Source organism: Eucalyptus grandis, chromosome 8 (genome assembly GCF_016545825.1).
Source record: "Eucalyptus grandis isolate ANBG69807.140 chromosome 8, ASM1654582v1, whole genome shotgun sequence".
Lineage (NCBI taxonomy): Eukaryota > Viridiplantae > Streptophyta > Magnoliopsida > Myrtales > Myrtaceae > Eucalyptus > Eucalyptus grandis.
In genome coordinates, this window is record NC_052619.1 from 13,018,102 (window position 1) to 13,029,085 (window position 10,984).

A 10,984-nucleotide genomic window follows, 5' to 3' on the forward strand; every position below is an offset into this window, starting at 1 on the left:
AGTGGTCCAAAAATGGCTGCCCCTTGGTCCTACGAATTTTGGACTATTTCCATCCTTTGATTCATACATGCATCTCCAATCATCATCATACATGCAGCAAGACACAATCATTCATAACAATATAATTCATGGAGTCCATAAAATTTAGAATAGTCCATTTATCATGCCTTTTGAAGTTTACAAAATTCCAGCTTGTACCTTTTTTGAAAACATTTAAATTAAATATCCATATGATTCTAAAAATCATGAAATCAAGACATGTGATAGACAAGACAATAAGATAACAATTTCAAGAAGAACACATGCCCAAAAGAGTTCCACACAAGAAGATATAACTCACACAAATACAGCATGCAATTTCGGATAGAATCAGATTGCGCAGTTTTTGCAATAATTCGATGAAAATACCTGAATAACCTCCGAAAATTATGAAATTTTACCAGGTTATATTTAAGACACTAAATTATATTTTTCATGAAGAAATTTGGGCCAGATTCGTTCTAGATCATTTTCTATAGATGTCCAAAACTCCTGATTCTAGCACCAAAACGTTCAGTATAGCTATCTCCTAAAGGTAAAGTTTTCACCCACTTATCCTCCTTTTTTTCCTCTGAAGATTGGATATGTTTTGCTTCAAGATGTCCCCTACAACTTTCATTAAGGGATATAAGCAAAATTTCCAAAGAATAGTCACCATATGGGTCCAAGAATTCTCGGGTATCCAGTACCATGTTTCCAGATTTACCGTCTTCAAGAGAAAGTCGATTCACTAGGCTACACTTGCTCATTTAACCTCAAATTTGAGTATGTTAGTCTTTAGGATGTTCTCTACAAGTTTCATGGAGAAGTTGAAGAGAAATTCTCGGTAAAAAGCAACATGCAACCCTCAAAACTACCAAAAGGTCAGCAAAGCAGCTCCAGATCTAGTGTCTTCGTAGGAAGAGGGTTTTGCCCGTTAAATCTCAACCATTTTGTCCCAAATTTTAGTATGTTATATTTTGAGATGTTTTCTACAACTTTTATGAAGGAGTCGAATTCAAAATCCAACTTGAAACACGCATGCAAGCCTCCACAAGTTTCTGGGTCGGGCAGTATACACGAAATCAGCAAGCATTTTCAAGAACAAACCACACTAGCTTCGGTTCCTTACTTCTAAACACCCAAGAATTCAACCACACATGCAAGACACACATGCAAGAGTAGAAATTGATCCTAACTTGCCTCCAAAATTGAACAAACAATGGCACACGGACGGCGACGAACGAGCGGATGGACGGCGACGGACGAGCGGACCTCCTCCCTCGCTCGGCTTCTCCCTCTCTCTCTCGGCTCCTCACTCTCTCGCAACTCTCTCTCTCTCTCTCAAAACCAGCCACTCCCTCTCTCTCTCTCTCTCTCTCTCTTTTTGGTTGCTTATATACTTGCATGCACCCTCATTTTGCATGGGGGACACTTGTCCCTAAGAAGGAGACAAGTGTCTCCTTTGCCGAAGACATTTAGAGGAAGCCATGCAGCTCCTCCTTCCCCCTCCATGCGTCGACAGCCCAATGGGCTTCATGGGCCAGGCCTCTTGGCCCACTTTAGGCCCATTTCACTTGGGCCTAAAGTCCAAACTTAAATGGCCCAAGTTTATTTTTTATTTTTTATAATACATCTTAATCCTCATTTAAATAAATATCTAATTGCATAATAAAATGGCCAAAAGACTTTGTGACATTAATCCATCAAATCTATAAAGTGCATAGTCAAGAACAAAGTCTTCTTTATCAAATCGTCCTATGTCCAATTTAAATAGCCCATAGAAAAATATCAATAATAAGCCCATAATTCCTACACCACTTTAGGGCATTTGATTTTGATTTTTATTTATAGAAATCAATTAACATTCTCATAATCAATTAACATTTTCATAAGGGGTTCGGTCCAAGAGATAAAATATCGTGGCCGATGATGTAATTGTCCCTATGGCCATTCAAAGACAAATATCGTTTCCCTCAAAATCAATATTTCCGGTTGAAATTCCCGGATGCCACATTCATTTCTTTGATTGTCTGACTTGCAGACCCAAAAAGAAGGTTAATTCACCTATCATACTCTTTTTAAATTCTTCCTGCATAGATTTTGAGAATTTCTTGCACATATTTTCGTTAGAAGATCCAAAGATTATAACATCTACATATATTTGAATAAGTAGAAAGTCTTTTCTTCCTTTTTGATAAACAAGGTTGTGTCAACCATTCCTTTCTTAAAACCAATGTTTACCAAGACTTACTCAGTCTCTCACACCAAGCTCGAGGTGTTTGTTTCAGACTATACAAAGCCTTCTTTAGTCTATAGACAAAGTCTGGTTTTCTGGGATCTTCAAATCCCAGCGGTTGTTCCACATACACTTCTTATATGAATTCATTTAGAAAGGCACTCTTGACATCCATTTGGAATAACCTGAAATTATGAAAACATGCATATGCAAGCAATAGTCTAATGGCTTCTTACCTGGTTACATGTGCATATGTCTTATCATAATCTATTCATTCCTCTTTCATATAACCTATTTCAACAAGCCTCACTTTGTTCCCGGTTACTTCGCCATTTTCATCCATCTTGTTTCTGAATACCCACTTTGTTTCAATCACACACTTCCTTTTTGGTTTTGGAACTAGCTCCCAAACATCATTAATATTGAATTGTCTGAGTTCTTCTTGCATTGCTTCTATCATGCCCCGAACCCCGAGCACGCACACATCCCTCGGTGGTCATTAAAATTTGCGACGTTCCCAGGACACGTTGCTGACCCAATCATTTTAATGCACATGTGAAAGCGAAACAATAACCCCTTAGCAGCAAACATCATGGGATAGAAAAGCAGGGCAACAATTCACCAAAGCCACACTCTCATAAACAACTTGATTTAGGTACAAAAGATCGGTCCCAAAAGAAGCTGTCCTACGACCTATTCGTCGGACGCAATCACTGATCCTTCCAACTCCACTTCAACAAGCTCCGGGGGCGTCAGATCCTCCATCTAAGGACTTAAAAAGTTAAGCCCATGATGGGGTGAGACAATGTCTCAACAAGTTCACCCCCTAAATGTGGCACCCCGAAACACCTAAGGTCACAATAGATTACCAAAGAAGAACCTTAGTTCCTAGGCATTATTATTTTTTTTTTATATAACGGTCCCAAATAAGCATCTCATTTGCGGAAGCATAATCAAGTCTTACCAATTCTCCTTCCAACAATCATGATACAATGCACACTACTAAGCATCATAAGAAAAAGCCATGACACTTTTATTTACATACTTTCATGATGAGTTTTTCTCGGGTCGGTATATCAAAAGAAAGGCCAAGACAAGACTTTTAGCTACACTCGGCCATAACCCCAAAAAGAGACAACTCGACCCTCTCTGTCGATCATGGAAAATCCTCCATCTACTAGTGTCGGCTATTGTCCAAAAAGTAGCAGCTCCTACTCCTCACGCGTAGGCCGTCACACCCATCCCAGCGTGTCAGGCGGTGATGACGGCAACATCCCCCGCATCACTCCGTCTCGACGAACGTGAACATATATGAACTCCTAAATGACCAGGCCCCCAACTAGGCCCATGTCATACATCACTAATACACAAACCCGAATGAACGTCAGACCAGGGATGTTGGGATAGTCGATCTCCACACACTCGACCTCCATGTCCGATGGAAGGCCGTAAAAGACACCCCGCGTGACAATAGGGAGCGGCATCTTTCTAATCTGAAATGTTAGTCCCTAAAAGGGGTGAGTACAACCGCTCAGCAGGTAAAAGATCCAATAAACCACTCAATGCATCACACAGAACAATCAAGACATCATAGTATAGTTCATATCATTCATACATCCAAGCATTACTTACTTTGCAGCCATGCACATGTCATCATACCATATATGCATACACATCCATGCATTCATCTTCAAGCATTCATGCATATACCATCATGCCATATGTGCATATACATCCATGCACTCATCATCAAGCATACGTGCATATACCATCATGCCATATGTGCATATACATCCATGCACTCATCATCAAGAATACATGCATACATGCCAACCATATACATCCATGCACTCATCATCAAGACATGCATACATGATTTCATGACTTTCTTTCAATTTTTATTCTTCTAATTGGACCGCCACATTTCTCTTTCCCGGGACCAGTATTTGCATCACACATTTATCGCTCGTACCCAGCTTCGCATCGCTAGGAGCCTTTGGCACACACTTCTGGGCATCCGGCACACACACTCCAGGCATCTCGTACCCCAACCGGCATCACGAGGTATCCCCGGCTCACACCTCGGGCTTCGGCACCCCCACATCCGGGCATCTTGAAACACCCGAGGACATCCGGCACACACACTCCGGGCATCCGGCATTTACACTCCGGGCCAGGCATCCCGACACTCCCGGGGCATCGTCGGCTCACACCTTCGACGGTATTCTCATTTATCATAGTTCACATTCACATTTATGGCTCAATCAAAACATGGCATATGATATGATGGCAACAAGATCATTTTCAGCATTTTGATTCTTATATGTAGTTCAAAATATCATCACATATGCAGCAAGATCCAATCACTCATGACAACACAATCCATGGGGTCCATACAACTTAGAATAATCCATACATCATGACTTTTTGAAATTTACCAAAATCCAGCTTGCACGATTTCAGAAAACATATTTATTAAATACTCACATGATCTTCAAAAATTATGAAATCTGAACATATGTTAGTCAAGATGTAAAGGCAGAAACTCCATGAAGAACACATGACTAAAAGAACTTCACACAAGAAGATATAGTTCACACATTACAGCTTACAAAATTCGGACACATCAGATTGTGCGGTTCTTGATATATTATAACTTAAATACCCGAATGGCCTCCAAAATTATGAAATTTTACCAAGTGATAGTCAAGACCCTAAGGTAGATTTTTCAAGAAGACATCAAGGCCATTTTCGTCCTAGATAATTGACTATGGACGGTCGAAGCCCCTGTTCCTAGTACCGAACATTCCCGGTTTAGCTGTCTCCGAAAAATCTAGATTTCACCTACTTATCTTCCTTCATTTCCTCTGAATTTTTTATATGTTTTGCCTCAAGGGGTCCAATACAACTTTCATTCAGGGATCCAGGTGAGATGCTCAAATGAAATTCACTTTATAGTCCACGAAGTCGCTGGAGTGCAATACAACATTTCCAGATCTATTGTCTTCAAAGGAAAAATCGTTTAACTAGGCTACACTTGTTCGTTTTATCTAAAATTTGAGTATGTTAGGCTTCAAGATGTTCTCTACAACTTTTGTGAAGGGGTCAAAGTGTAATTCTCAGTAAAAAGTGACATGCAACGCACAAAATCACCAAGAGGTCAACAAAACAGTTTCAGATCTAGCGTTTTCGTAGAGGGAGGGTTTTACCCCTCAAAACTCATCCATTTTGTCTCAAATTTTATTATGTTATACTTTAAGATGTTTTCTACAACTTTCCTGAAGAATTAGAAACCAAAATCCGACTCAAACCGCGCATGCAAGTCTCCACAACATTCTGGGTCAGGCTGTTTACTCGAAAACAGAATGCTATTTCAAAACAACACCCATACAACTTCGGTTTTTCACACCCTAGTCATACGAAATTCATCACCTTTCACTAGCACATCCTAGACACAACATGCAAGAGCAGATCAATGGATCTAACTTGCCTCCAAACCGAGCTACGGCGAGCACGACGGCAGCAAACGGTGGACGCACGGGCGGCTGTGGGCGACGGACGAGCAGCTTCCTCCTTCGCGCGGCTCTTCCCTTCTCTCTCGGTTCCTCACTCTCTCGACAGCCCTCTCTCTCTCTCTTTCTCTTATGGTCGACCCCCTAAACCGGCCACCCCTTCTTTTTTGTTTCCCTTTAAATCAATCATTAGTCATCATTAAGAGCCACCCAAAGTGACCAATGGGTGAAGCTCTCTTTTTGCCACTTGGCAAATCCCATGCATGATGGGCTTGAAGATGGGCCGGCTCCTCCCCCCTTGTGGTCGACAGCAGCCCCCTTCATGGGCTTCATGGGCCAAGCCAATTTGGCCCACTTTAGGTCCAATACCCTTGGGCCTATAGTTCAATCTTAATTCATTCAAATTTCACTTTTAATAATTCATTTTAATTCCCTCTTTTATAAATTTCAAATTCACAATTTCATATGGCCATAAAACATGTAACATTTAAAATATAGGGATCAAATCTATGAGGTGCATACCCAAGAACAATTTTTTTTTTTTATCAACTTATCCTATAATACTAATTTTAATAACTCATGAACACAAGAAACATAACACTTGGTCTTAAAAGTAAGTCAATAGCCAAGGCATAACTCAAAGGCAAATTTCATTACCTAATCATAAACTTTAATACATCTAGAGGTTGCCCTGAATTTTTGAGATGCCACAATTCTCTCCTCCTTAGAGAATTTCGTCCTCGAAATTAGACACCACTCATGCCCTTTTGAAACAAGTAGGGGTACTTTTCTTTCATCTAATCTTCACTTTCCCATGTGGCTTCCTCCATCTCATGATGTCGCCATAATAACTTAACCAATGGAATTGTCTTGGTCCTAAGAATTTGTTCCTTTCGATCCAGTACTTGCACAGGCTCTTCAATCTACCTCACTTTCTCATCAACTTCAATGGCTTCATGATCCAGTATGTGACTAGGATCCGGTTGGTATTTTCTCAGCATAGATACATGAAACACATCATGCAAATTTCCCAACTTAGGAGGCAACACCAAACAATAAGCTACATCCCCTATTCTTTCAAGTATCTCAAAAGGTCCGACAAACCTAAGGCTTAACTTACCCTTCATTCCAAATCGAGATATTCCTTTCATTGGAGATGCCTTAAGGAATACGTGGTCTCCTGTGCTAATCTCCAAAGGCCTTCTACGCCTATCCACGTAGTCTTTCTGTTTACTCTAAGCTATTTTAAGCCTTTTTTTATGATAATTTCAATAGCTTCAGTGGTAACTTGTACCAGTTCAGATCCTGTCAATTTCCTTTCACCTACTTCATTCCAACAAATAGGAGTCCTGCATCTCCTTCCATATAATGCTTCATAGAGACATGCCTATACTTTTCTGAAAACTATTATTATAAGCAAACTTCACCAAATGCAATCTTTCATCCCAATTTCCTTTGAAATCAATTACAAAAGCCCTCAACATATCCTCTAATGTCTGGATTACTCTTTTTGTTTGTCCATCTGTCTGAGGGTGAAAAGCAGTACTAAACTGGAGTTTAGTTCCTAATGCAATTTGATGACTCCACCAAAAGTTCGAAGTGAATCTCGAATCTCGATCTGAGGTAATAGTTATTGGAACACCATGTAAGCATACCACTTGACTCACATATATATCCGCATATTTGTCCATTGGGTAGTCCATGCAAACCGCTAGGAAATGAGTAGATTTAGTCAAACGGTCCACTATAACCCAGATAGAGTCATGACCACTTGACGTCCTTGGTAATCCTTATATAAAGTCCATTGTTATATGCTCCCATTTCCATTTTGGTATGTCTAATGGTCTCAAGAGTCCTGCAGGTTTACGATGTTTTGCTTTTACCTGTTGGCATGTCAAACATTGAGAAATGTGCTTGGCCATATCTACTTTCATACCACTCCACCAAAACTGCTGACGTAAGTTCCTGTACATCTTTGTACTACCCGGATGAATACTATAATTACTCTTATGTGCCTCCGACAGGGATTTCCTTCTTTAATTCTTCGTTGTCGGGAACACAAAGTCGTCCTCGGCATCTTACCACTCCACTTCAGAGACCTGAAATTCCGGTCCTTTCCCTAAAGATACTACATCTTTCACTTTCATGATCTCCGGGTTAGACTCTTGTAATAATTTAACTTTTCGAATAACTTCAGGTTCAATCCTTAAATGCACTAAGCATACCGGTAATACAATCTACTTTTAATTTAAACTCTGAGTCTGTGATGGACTTTAACAAGCTCCATTATGCCATTGTTAAACTTGCCATCTCCATAGCCGACTTACGACTAATAGCATCCGCTACCTTATTCACCTTCCCTGGATGGTATCTTATCTCACAATCATAATCCTTTAACAATTCCATCCACCTCCTTTGTCTCATGTTCAACTCCTTTTGTGAGAACAGATATTTCAAGCTCTTATGGTCCATATAAATCTCAAACTTTTCCCCATACAAATAGTGCCTCCAGATCTTCAAGGGGAATACTATAGCTGCTAATTCTAAATCATGTGTTGGGTAGTTCAATTCATGGGGTTTCAATTGTCTAGATGCATAGGCTATGACATTGCCATGCTGCATCAAAACACATCCCAGTCCTTTGTGAGATGCATCACTATACACTGTAAAACCATCAGGTCCAGTTGGTATAGTCACGATTGGAGCCGAGATTTTTCATGAAGACATCAAGGCCAGGTAAGATTCTCAAAGGAAATTCACTTTATAGTCCACGAAGTCGCTGGAGTGCAGTACAACATTTCCAGATCTATCGTCTTCAAAGGAAAAATCGTTTCACTAGGCTACACTTGTTTATTTTACCTCAAATTTGAGTATGTTAGGCTTCAAGATGTTCTCTACAACTTTTGTGAAGGGGTAGAAGTGGAATTCTCGGTAAAAAGTGACATGCAACACACAAAACCACCGAGAGGTCAACAAAACAGTTTCAGATCTAGCGTTTTCGGAGAGGGAGGGTTTTACCCCGCAAAACTCATCCATTTTGTCTCAAATTGTATTATGTTATACTTTAAGATGTTTTCTACAACTTTCCTGAAGAAGTAGAAACCAAAATCCGACTCAAACCACGCATGCAAGCCTCCACAACATTCTGGGTCAGGCTGTTTACTCGAAAACAGAATGCTATTTCAAAACAACACCCATACAACTTCGGTTTTTCACACCCTAGTCATACGAAATTCATCACCTTTCACTAGCACATCCTAGACACAACATGCAAGAGCAGATCAATGGATCTAACTTGCCTCCAAACCGAGCTACGGTGAGCACGACGGCGGAAAACGGTGGACGCACGAGCGGCTGCGGGCGACGGACGAGCAGCTTCCTCCTTCATGCGGCCTCTTCCCTTCTCTCTCGGTTCCTCACTCTCTCGACAGCCCTCTCTCTCTCTTTCTCTTATGGTCGACAACCCCCCTAAACTGGCCACCCCTTCTTTTTGTTTCCCTTTAAATCAATCATTAGTCATCATTAGGAGCCACCCAAAATGACCAATAGGTGAAGCCCTCTTTTTGCCACTTGGCAAATCCCATGCATGATGGGCTTGAAGATGGGCAGGCTCCTCTCCCTTGTGGTCGACGGTAGCCCCTTGGGCTTCATGGGCCAAGCCAATTTGGCCCACTTTAGGTCCAATGCCCTTGGTCCTAAAGTTCAATCTTAATTAATTCAAATTTCACTTTTAATAATTCATTTTAATCCCCTCTTTTATAAATTTCAAATTCATAATTTCATATGGCCGTAAAACTTGTAACATTTAAACTATAGGGATCAAATCTATGAGGTGCATACCCAAGAACAATTTTTCTTATCAACTTATCCTATAATACTAATTTTAATAACTCATGAACACAAGAAACATAACACTTGGTCTTAAAAGTAAGTCAATAGCTAAGGCATAACTCAAAGGCAAATTTCATTACCTAATCATAAACTTTAATACATCTAGAGGTTGCCTTGAATTTTTGGGATGCCACACTAAACCCCGACTAGCAAGGAAATACGCCTAGAGGCAGTCTATACATACGAAACAAAAAGACTTACCTTGCCTCAATTCCCTCATACATGTCATTATAATTCATATACTCAATCAATCAATCCAATCAATTCAATTGATTCAATCGATCCATTAATCCATCAATTCAATCAATTCAATCAATACAATTGATACCATTGATACAAGGGTCCCGATTATAAGATCAAATCGTTATGACACGTCTCATACCGTACCACATAATTTTATCCCATAATTCGGCATGTCAAATATAATCAATCACAGGTTCCAATTCAATTATTGCTCACACAAGCATGATATACCAATGCACATCGGTCTTCTAGCGTAGCCAAGGATTATTGCTCGCACAAGCATGATATATCAATGCACATCGGGGACAGGTTCACTTAACCAACACACGATCAATTAATCATGGCCAAGGACATTGTGCTTTACACACAAATTCCTCAATTAAAATGATGAACTTGGCCTATTTTCTTTGTATTAAAAACATCCAATAAAAATAATCGTGTGTGGGTACACAGTCTGTTTGAGCCAAAATGCAATATCTTCTTTTTTAAAAATCCCACTATTTAATATAGTACCTAAAAACATTTTTGGCATTAAAAACCGATACCTAGTATTTTTGATTAAATACCAAAATTTTACAATTTTGAAATAATAACTCAAAATTACAATCACCGCTCAATTTGCACAAATTAACACTTAATTGCATAAACTAAATATACCATTGCAATTAGCATGAAATTTCGATCACTAGGTATCCTGGTATAATTTCTGAAAAATTTTAAATAATTAAATAAATTACAAAAATAATTAAATAAATGCAATTTAATTCCATAAAGGCATACTTAGGCTAAAAATTGCTAATCTAACCACCTAATGGACAAATTAAATGATCCTAAGCATTCTAACATTCTAACTACAAGGCCACACAATAAACTAACTAATCATAATTTCTAACCACCTAATTCACTAATCTAGCTAACCTAAATTAACTAAATAAAATAAAATTACACTAATCATACTTAACTTAATCGAATCACCCCTTAAGCGCCATTAACCTCATACGCAAGGTTTAGGGGGTAAACTCACTAGTTCAGCGAGCCGATGAGTTCACGGCGACAACAATGCTAAGGGGGGTAAGAACCA